The 9,259-nt window shown below is 41.1% G+C and overlaps 1 long non-coding RNA gene across 1 annotated transcript in view; it reads left to right on the top strand.

The window, feature by feature from the left end:
• Positions 1-496: 496 nt before the first annotated feature.
• The window catches only part of LOC108641950, a 32,478-nt gene continuing 23,715 nt past the window's right edge, over positions 497-9,259 (top strand). The window contains exons 1-2 of the long non-coding RNA XR_001922349.1: positions 497-1,005; positions 1,641-1,742. This is a non-coding gene — a long non-coding RNA (uncharacterized LOC108641950). The remainder of the gene's footprint in view (positions 1,006-1,640; positions 1,743-9,259) is intronic.

Genomic DNA, 9,259 nt, shown 5'->3' with positions numbered 1-9,259 from the left:
CCCGGCCCGGCCCCGCCACAGCCCTGCGCAGGGCTGGTACCCGGCCGGAAACGGCCCCGGCCACGTTTTCTGCCCAGAAAACTGCTGGATCCCCGTCCCCGTTTGTGCTCCCGCTGTTCGCGGCCCCCGGTGATCCCAGCCTCGCTCGGCACCGGGAAAGAGAGCTTTCCGACCGAAATCCCCGTCCCTGCCTTTCATGGTCGCGCGTGTTCGGCGCAGGATAAATGGAGGCTGCAGCCTTCCCCATAGACGAGGGGCGCGCAAATGGCTTTGTCATGCAAATGTGGCTCTAAGCCACCTTCTTGTAAAGCCACTTAATGCCGAGCAGGCAGTGATCCTCGCCCGCCCGTCAGGCAGCGCCTGCCCTGTCCTTGAAGGAACGGAAATGGAGGCACTGGCACAGATGCACGGTCCCTGCCTCCATGCTGAATCGGGATGACCTCACAGCGCAGGGAGAAGCCTCCCATTCCTCCCCCCACCCCCGAGGTCTCTCTCTTCCGCGAAACTAAACTAGTTTCCTGCCAGCCTTTCCCTGCTGCTCCCAGAATACTGTCCCCTGTTCCTCTCCGTTCGAACGCCCGGTAATTACCTGCACGGATTGGGTTTCTCCCGTGTCCTGAAACATTTTATTTCCTTTTAGCATGTCGTCCTCGCTTGGCATTAACTTTCGACAACAGCCAGCAGAGTGTGCTGTGAACGCTGTGTAAAGAATATCCTGCTTCTGGGAAATTTTTATATATTTACATATATGTACAGAAATGCAGATGAAGACATTTTAAGTGGTTCTAATACTTGCACGAGTGGTATGTAGTTCCTCCCATCAATTAAAATACTTCTCTTGTCGCAGATCACACAACCTCTTCCTTAAAAATTAATAGCCAAGTCATACTAAACCGTCTGCTTTCAGCAAGATTGCTTTCCAGTGTTTGTATAAAGTTGGAAAAGTGCCACAATGGAGATGTCCAAATACCTTTCACAGTCAGAGAGAAGGATCTAGAACACAAGGTATTTAATAGATGAAAATGCAAATCATTACCCCAGCCTACAGGAAGTAGCTTATGCAATTATACAGTATGAGCATACATTTCTCCAACCTCGTCACTCCCTCCTTTGGACTTACTTAGTGACAGTGGAATTACAAACAGATTAATAAATACATTAGAAATAAGTGAAATAAAAAGATTCAAGAAAAGTGTTTACTAGATGACTCGGAAATGCGATTGTTTGCTCGAAAAGCAAACACGCATATGCTTGTGTTCCTTGTATTATTCTGGTGTCAATTTCTTTTTCCTTGTTTTGTAGGAGCAGACTTTTAGGGAAGAGTGAACTTTTGAGTTGTGCTTGTGGGGTAACAAATAGTTCTGTATCATTCACAAACTAAAACTGCATTAAAGCAAAGCCAAGTATGAGACCCTGTGGAAGGGTTTTTAAGGGCAGAAGGACATTGTTGTTATGCAACCAAACTGGAATTAGGATTAAAAGGAAATCAGAATACATAAACAAAAACAAATTCAGAGGCAAGGCATTCGAGTAAAATTGGCTGTGGGCTGCAACTATCTAAGCAGTGCAGTTAATGCTTTATTAAGTGAAACTGTTTTAGAAACATATACTAGAGGTTTGAGGTTTTTTCTTTTTCACAGGATCAGTGTGACTGGGCAATCAAAGGAGAATATTCTCCCCAGCTCTGCTTCTGATCAGAATGAATCAAATACAGCGCTCCTAATTTTCATGGTCATGAGAAGGTAATAAAACTAATAGTTATGTATTAGCAAGGCATTACAAACTATTTCATATGCACTGCTCTGGTCATGCAATAATACTCATGCTTAATATTAAGCACACGTGGCTTAACAGGTGCACATGAGTTAATAATCATAATGGTATCTGTGTTTTACACAGTTTTTCAGGTGCTGTATGCCAAGTAATACCAAGTATTGCTTGGCTGCTGGTAGCCATATATTAAAAGGTAGACTGCTAATTGGCAAGCATAGACATGCATTATTTCATAGCCACAGAGACCAGCACCAGTGAGTAGTCGAGCACAAGGAGGCAGCTAAGCAGTGCTTCACAATTCATCACTCCCATGGAGGAAACAGCGAGCAGCAAGATGAGAAGTTTGCTGACTCTGCAAAACTTTTTTAAGTTAGCAGGATTGAGGGTCATTTGTAAAGAATTGAGGGTGATTAAGCAGTAAAAAATAGATTAAATACAGGGTAGGTAAGTGCAAGATAATGTGTGCGCGGAAACCTTGTCCTAACTTCACGTAAAAGATAGGAATACCTAAAATGGTTGCTGCCACCCAGGAGTGAGACTTTAAGTATGTGTGGCCTGCATGAACATCAGCTTGGTGTTTGGAAAAAGCACATTTTAAGGAAAGGGACAGAGAACAAAAGAAGGACCATATTTATGGCAGTCCCAGAAGTCTGTGCTGAGTTTGCATGATGAGCACTGTTCCCCGGTGGGTTTCCTGCTTTTTAGAAAGAAAATGCTGGAACTAGAAAAGAATAACAAGGATGCTTAACTGTCTGACTTTGTGACCCTTGAAAGCGACAACTGAGTAGGATTGGCGTTCTCTCTCAAGAGGGGGGATGCCTGAGGCCTGTTACATCCTAAGTAACTTGGGGAGGTTGGATGGTGACTGACTTTTTGAGTACAAACCACCAGATTTGTGATGATGGGAGCCAGGCCTTAAATAAGCAAAGGAGATGTTCTTCCTGCAGTGTGTTTCTGAATGGCACGTTGGGTACAGGGTGTTTCTCTGGGGTGCAGTGCAGGGAAGATTGGACAAGTATTAGGAAGAGGCTGTGTTGAGAGTTAATGAATGAACACCCCCTCACACTCAGGAAATTCCCAGAGCTAAAAGCAGTTGGAAGCTGTGGGAGTGTTGCAGAGAAGATATCATGTATTTGCCTTGCTTTTCCTCTTCCTTTGACGTTGGCCTGTGGCCTGTGGTGGAAACAGGATGTTGGACTGAATGGGTTCTTCATCCGAGGCAATGCACCTCTTCCTCTGTATTCATGGAGGATCACGCTGAAACACCTGGAGCCACATAATAACATTAAGCCTGTGTGATGGGGTTCTTTCAAACCAGACTCAATGTTCATCTGTACCCAGAGTATTATAGAGCAACTGCTGGGCAGCATATTTCTGTTTTGCCTCACGATACACTTATATCTCTGTGTCCACAAAGTCTCAGTAGCAATATGCATACAGTTGCATTGCAGTTGCATACCTACAACCAAACCATCTTTTTGTCCTTCCTCAGTAGAAAACGTTTGTTCCACGAGGAACAGACCTAACGGTCTTACTTTTCTGTGAGTTTTTCTTTTGAAGGAGCAGCTGTGAAGAAAAATCTCTTTATCCCCTCCCCCCCCCTCCCTCTCCCTTTGTTTGATGGTTCAGGTGATAGTATCAGTTTTAGCCACACTTGAATTCAGTAGCCAGCAACTGACCAGCTAATACACACAGGCTGTTGGGCTGCTGCCTCTTAGCATGACTAAGGCATTGGATTTTGTCCAGTGATTTCAAATGCTTTTTGAATGGGAGAGAACAGTTCAGTTGTGTCCTTAGGGATGTGAGACAAAAAACTACCATGCCCTTTGTGATTTTATTCTCATCATGTTTTTGGTTTCATACATTTCTTACGTTACCTTAAAATAAATAAATGGAGAAGTATTGCTGGCTTCTTGGTGAAAAAGAAGCATGTGACCTATGAAAAATGGAGTGAACTTGTTAAAACCAGACAGTGCACCTGCTTGGATTTGTACGTTCTCTCTCTGAATTCACCTATGCTGTAGCTCGAGGATCAGGAAATACACAGTGAATCATCCTGTTGGACAGAATGGGACATGCAGAGTAAATTAAGTTTGCCATATCTCCGTGAGATTTTCTCCTTTGCTCACTACCTGTAGGAGGGGATTTTCTTAGTAATGTGACCTGTCTTCACGCTCCATTTATTGTACCCCAATTGATGTATGTAATCTTGGTTGAAGAGACAGATAATGGGGTAAACACCTAAAGTGTTGAATGCCTGAGCAACAGATCTGAAAAGAACAGGTAGGCAAGAACCAAAGTGCAAATGTTTAGAGACAAAAATCGGCATTCTTCTCTGACAGGAAATCTTAATGCAAGTTTGTTATCATTTTCTCCTTACAGGAGATGACAGAATGTGAAATTAAAGTGTAAATATCTTTTATTTGCTAGCGTTGTACGTGACTTTTCTGTTTTATTCTCTTTACTGAATAGGACTTTAATATATTTGCTTTTAATATCAATAAAAACCACTGGTTTCATATCTGTGAACAGCAAAGTGTCAAGGCATGATGAAAAAGTGCTGCTTTTTACTGTTTCAGAGATTGCTGCAAAGCTGGCTACACACTGTTGTGGTTGATTGGCAATCCAGAAGGAGAAATCCTCTTTCAGTATTTTACCAGAAAAGACTCATCTTTCTCTTCCATGCACACAAAGAGTGGGAAACCGTGTCCAAACAGCAAACAAGTTCTGTAACTGTGGCACGGCAGCCTTGACGATTTGGTATCTTCAATACAAAGCATAAAACCACTGGAGGAAAATACTTCCTTTTTTCTGAAACTAAGGCACCGAGATTATTCTTGCCCCACCAGAAATGGGCTTTGAAGACCTGTCTCAACTGTAATAAAGTCGAACTATTCAGGTTTTGGGGCCTTTTTTCCAAATGTGCAAGGCTTATCATGTGTAGGAATATTCACATATCATGTAAAAGGAATCTATATATTGGCAGATTTATTCTCCCTCTCAATATTCCTATCCGGACAGTTACTTAATCCATGCAAGAACTTTCCTGTAGCAACTAGAAACATTAAGAAACTTTGCCCAAGGCTTTTGTCACTTTGTCTTTTTATTTAGAGGATGTCGATCATTTGTGAGACAGAAAATAGGTACATCATCTGTTGTATTAATCCCCAAGACACGAGCTCTAGCTGTATTGAAGGTGAAAGACTGAGTGTTCTGGAGAAAAGTGTAAAATTCTGGCCTTCTGAAGTATTTAAGGAGATGGGAGAGATAAGTATGTACGAAGAAATTCTTCAAATTTCTGCTTTATATTATTCAGTGTATTATACTTTTTTTTTTTAAGCGATACCATAAAGAAATTTATTTTTTTACTATTGCTTCCAAGGCAGCCTGCCTTGTTCCTTGTGAGAGTAGCTGGAAGGGAGAACCATAAAACAGCTGACAAAGTCTCATGTAGCAAGAAAATCATATCCCAGTTACCAGGATTTAAGCAAGATAAGTCTCTTCTGGTCCTTGCAAATCTCTACAAAACATTTTGATGCCATTGTCCACAGGTTTGATCAGATCTCTCTTTCCAATTTGTTTCCCTAATGTTAGCTGCAAACATATGATAAGTTCATCTCACAGTGTTGTCCATATGCACCACTAGGCCTGTGACCAGTTAAGGCTGCTGAGGCACAAAAGGAGAAGGAGAATGTGGAATTGATCCTAATGACTGGACCATGCATTTTAGGTTCACACCAATCTCCCTGTGAGAGAAATACAGAGTCAGCATATGGCTTAAGCCCCCTAGGAATGCAGGACCAGTGGGAGGTGCTTCTGAGGGACTGAGCCATCTACAGAATTTGAATATTGAACATAATCCTGATGCATCCTCTCAGCATGACCAGAAAATAGTTTCTGATCAGGGTCTTCACTTGCTACCTAGATTTCTTCAGTTAATTGATTTTCTTGTCTTATTTTTGCTTCCCCTCCCCCCCCACCACAGGAAAGCTTGGCTTTGCCTTTCCAGAAAGAAGAACACTGACCACAGCAATTTAACATGTGACATTAACTGATTTCTCTTTTGGTACAGGGAAAAATGGATTCCAAAGGTTTTAATACCTGTGATTAATTTGAAAGTGTTCATAAGTGAAGTAAAATAAAAAGAGTTGCTGATGCCCCTTTGAGACATTTATTACATTTTCCCCTTCATCCAAATGTTTCTGGGTAAGCTGTTGAAGTCAAACTCTTGCATAGCAGCAGCAAGGTAAAGCCAGATACTCCTTTTTATTTTTGAGGTTGGTTTGCTCTCTTTCAGAATTTGCTTTCTTTTTAGCATAGGTACACTGAGCTTTGCCATTCAATAGTACTTTTTTTTTTTTTTTGGAAGAGCGTGATATGTCCACATATTGCTCATAGCTTGGGAAGTTCTTTGTGAAGAAAAATAAACGAGAGGGGGGGAAAAAAAAGAGTTTTTTCTCTTTCTGACCAGATTTAGGATCTAGTTAGTGATTTTGGAATCTAGTTAGTGATCAAGTGACACGGCACGTTTGTTGCAAGAGACTTCACTTCTTTGCTTTTTGCTCAGCCAGGGTTTACTTTACAACAGTGGTCAATGGCTCCCAGTTTTCAACATCCCCTCTGAATTTGGAGGCAATGAAACTGTTCACCATCAAATGAAAGTATCCTCACCTGTCTAGGAAAGCATCCTGTCTAGCACTTGACTGTTCCCTGACCGAGATCTGACACACTCGCTTGCCAGCCACTGCAGCTGATGCACCACTGGTACAGTCCAATGCCAGGTGGGATGTGTTACTCTCTCATGAGTCTGCATGTGCTCTGTTTCTTTAGGGTGTGTCAGCATGGTTAACCTCAACCAGCTTGAATTTTATCTGTCAAAGTTTGGATCTTCCTCAAGCCTCATTTTTTCATTTCTTGTTTTTCCAGTTTGGGGGGGGTAAGGTTTGTGGTTCTGAATGTTCCACATTTTCCTAAATTATGTTTGAAATATTTTCATGAGTTTCACCTTTTTTTTTTCTTTTCTTTTCTGAGAAAGCAAAAAAAGCAGAGTTGGTGAAGCCCCAGCATCATCTCACAGATTCATTAACTTCTACCTCAGAGTCCTACTGAAGTCTGAAAGTGCCTGTACAAATCATCTCAAAAATCCCTGGTCTTGGACTGTTTATCTGCACTAGCCACTCCATCTCTTCTCTGAACAATGTAATTTCTCATGGTACATTTGAAAATACTGGAATACTTTATAACCAATGTCCTAATTTCCTGAGACTGTCCCTGCTGCTGTCCATAGAAGTGGTGTTCTAGGACATTTTAGTGCTGTGTTGTACAACCTCAGTTTTTTCCCTAGTACCCTGATGATCTGCATACTTTCCTTTTTAGTGTTATCATTCCACTAACTGACTTCACAGTGCTACTTCTTACTTTTCCCAAAGCGTTTGCTCAGAATTACACACGGCAGTAATCCTGTATACAACATAAAATGGTCCTAACTCAGGCAGAATCCTGGCTGCAAATTTCCTCATACGGGACATTGGTTCTCTTGACTCACACGTTTACGTGGCAAATCCCAAAGGGCCCATCCGGTAAGTAGTATGCTCTCATGGTAGCGGGTAACAAGTTTTAGTTACTGACTTGATCATGCAATATGATGATTAAATTTAGATCAGTGTGAAACTAATATGATATGGCAAATTCTTGTGCTGTGGTACATGTCTAGGGGGTGTGTTTGGAAATTAAATGCAGACAAAGAATGCTTGCTGGCTGCTTGGCACTCAAGATATTCTTCCTAATCTGCTTTTGTAAAGACTCGATCCAACTGTCTCTTCTCTTTGACAGTTTCTCATGCTATAACTCTCATATAGCTTAACTAAAGCTAATTTGACTGAAGCTGCCGTAAATCATGCATACATTTCCCCCTACTACTTGTGTTCTGATGGTGTTTTATGTTTAATGACTATCAGATCCTAATTTCTCTATTCTAGTAAATGCTATACTTAGGAATCTTAAGAAAAGCTATGGTTAAATGGGAAGTCTTCATGTTTCATCATTGCTGCAGAGAAGTGAAACAGATCTGTAAAAAATGTAAAAAATTACTCATTTTTTACAGTAGCCACACTGCTTTTGTCTCGACAGAGCTTTATGCAGCTGTACATTAATTCCACCCTCTGTAATAGTTTTTGCTAAGTTCTCTGGTATGGAGACCAGACTTACTGCTCTATCATTTTTTGTATCCTACCTGAAGGTTTCCTTGCCAGTTTTGAAAATGGCAGCCTTAAGCTGCATGAAGTGTTAAAATATTTTTATCAATTGCACAGAATTTTTGGTGACTGAGCGAGATAAAACCTTGCAGTTGTGCCTGTTAGGTGGATATAACATGAATAACGTACAGCACCTTCATGTGCATTTTTAAATAAACTTTCTGGGCACAGTGTTGGCATGACAAAGCAGATGCATTAACAGTTTACCATAAAAGAGTAAATTAACATCTGTGATAATGACCACAAGAGGGTGCTCTTAATTACTGTTCCGTGAATGCCGTTGGACTTCCATCCTCAGAATCAACGGAACAACTAAGTTTAGCGCTTATAAAAAATAAAATGAATTAGTCATAGGTGGAATCCAGCTAAGTTATTTGAAACTGGCCATTACGCTTGGTCATATAATCCCCACCCAAATACACTTTCCTCTAACTTGAAGCTAAACCTGACAATATCTTCAGCTTCTCTTTAATGTGTGTTTTTTTGCATTAACACAGCTGTAAGAATAGCAAGAATTTTGAATTTTCATTTACTTTAGTTACAAGTCTCACACCTACAAAGCACACAATGAAATGTTTAGTATTTGATACAAAAGCCAATTTCCAAATGAAAAGACGTCCAGGTCTTTTCCGAAAAAGAAAAGGAATTTCAGTGTTTGGTACTGCAAGGGCTGCAGTTGGATTTTTGCACTGAACCACCTATTGCAAAAGGCATCGATTTGGCTTTCCATCTTCTTAGTAATTTAATCAGTGAAGTTCAACAAGTAACTTGCCTGCTCTGTTTTCAAAGACACCTCATTTTCCAGGTCCCAGAATCTGTCATTTCTTTTGTGAGTTTTGTGCCTCTGTTTCCCTGCGTGTAAAATGAGAGTATATCCAACTTGGTTTTAAAATGCCAGTGAAATTCCTGACAGAGAGCAGATGCGATGTTAGAGTGGCACTTCCCACTTGACGGCCAGTGAGTGGAGTGCGTGTGTTAAACATGATTCCATACACAGGTATATGTAATAAACTTGGTTCCAAATGCAGAGATCATGCTGCTGTATTTGCACACACATCACTAACCTCTTGTGGCAGTTTGTGCTGACACCATAACAACCTCCAAGCAGACCACCCACCCTGCAGTGCAGGAATGCATTTTGCACAGTTGACAGACGTTTGGGTTGTTTCCTTTCTTCTTTTTTTTTTTTTTTCTTTCTCTCTCTTTCTTTTTTTTAATACTGTTCCTCTGAA

Source organism: Manacus vitellinus, unplaced genomic scaffold (assembly GCF_001715985.3).
Source record: "Manacus vitellinus isolate BGI_N305 unplaced genomic scaffold, ASM171598v3 scaffold_9_pilon, whole genome shotgun sequence".
Taxonomy (NCBI): Eukaryota; Metazoa; Chordata; class Aves; order Passeriformes; family Pipridae; genus Manacus; species Manacus vitellinus.
Note: the sequence above shows the minus strand (reverse complement) of the source record. Positions and strands in the feature narration are given on the sequence as shown.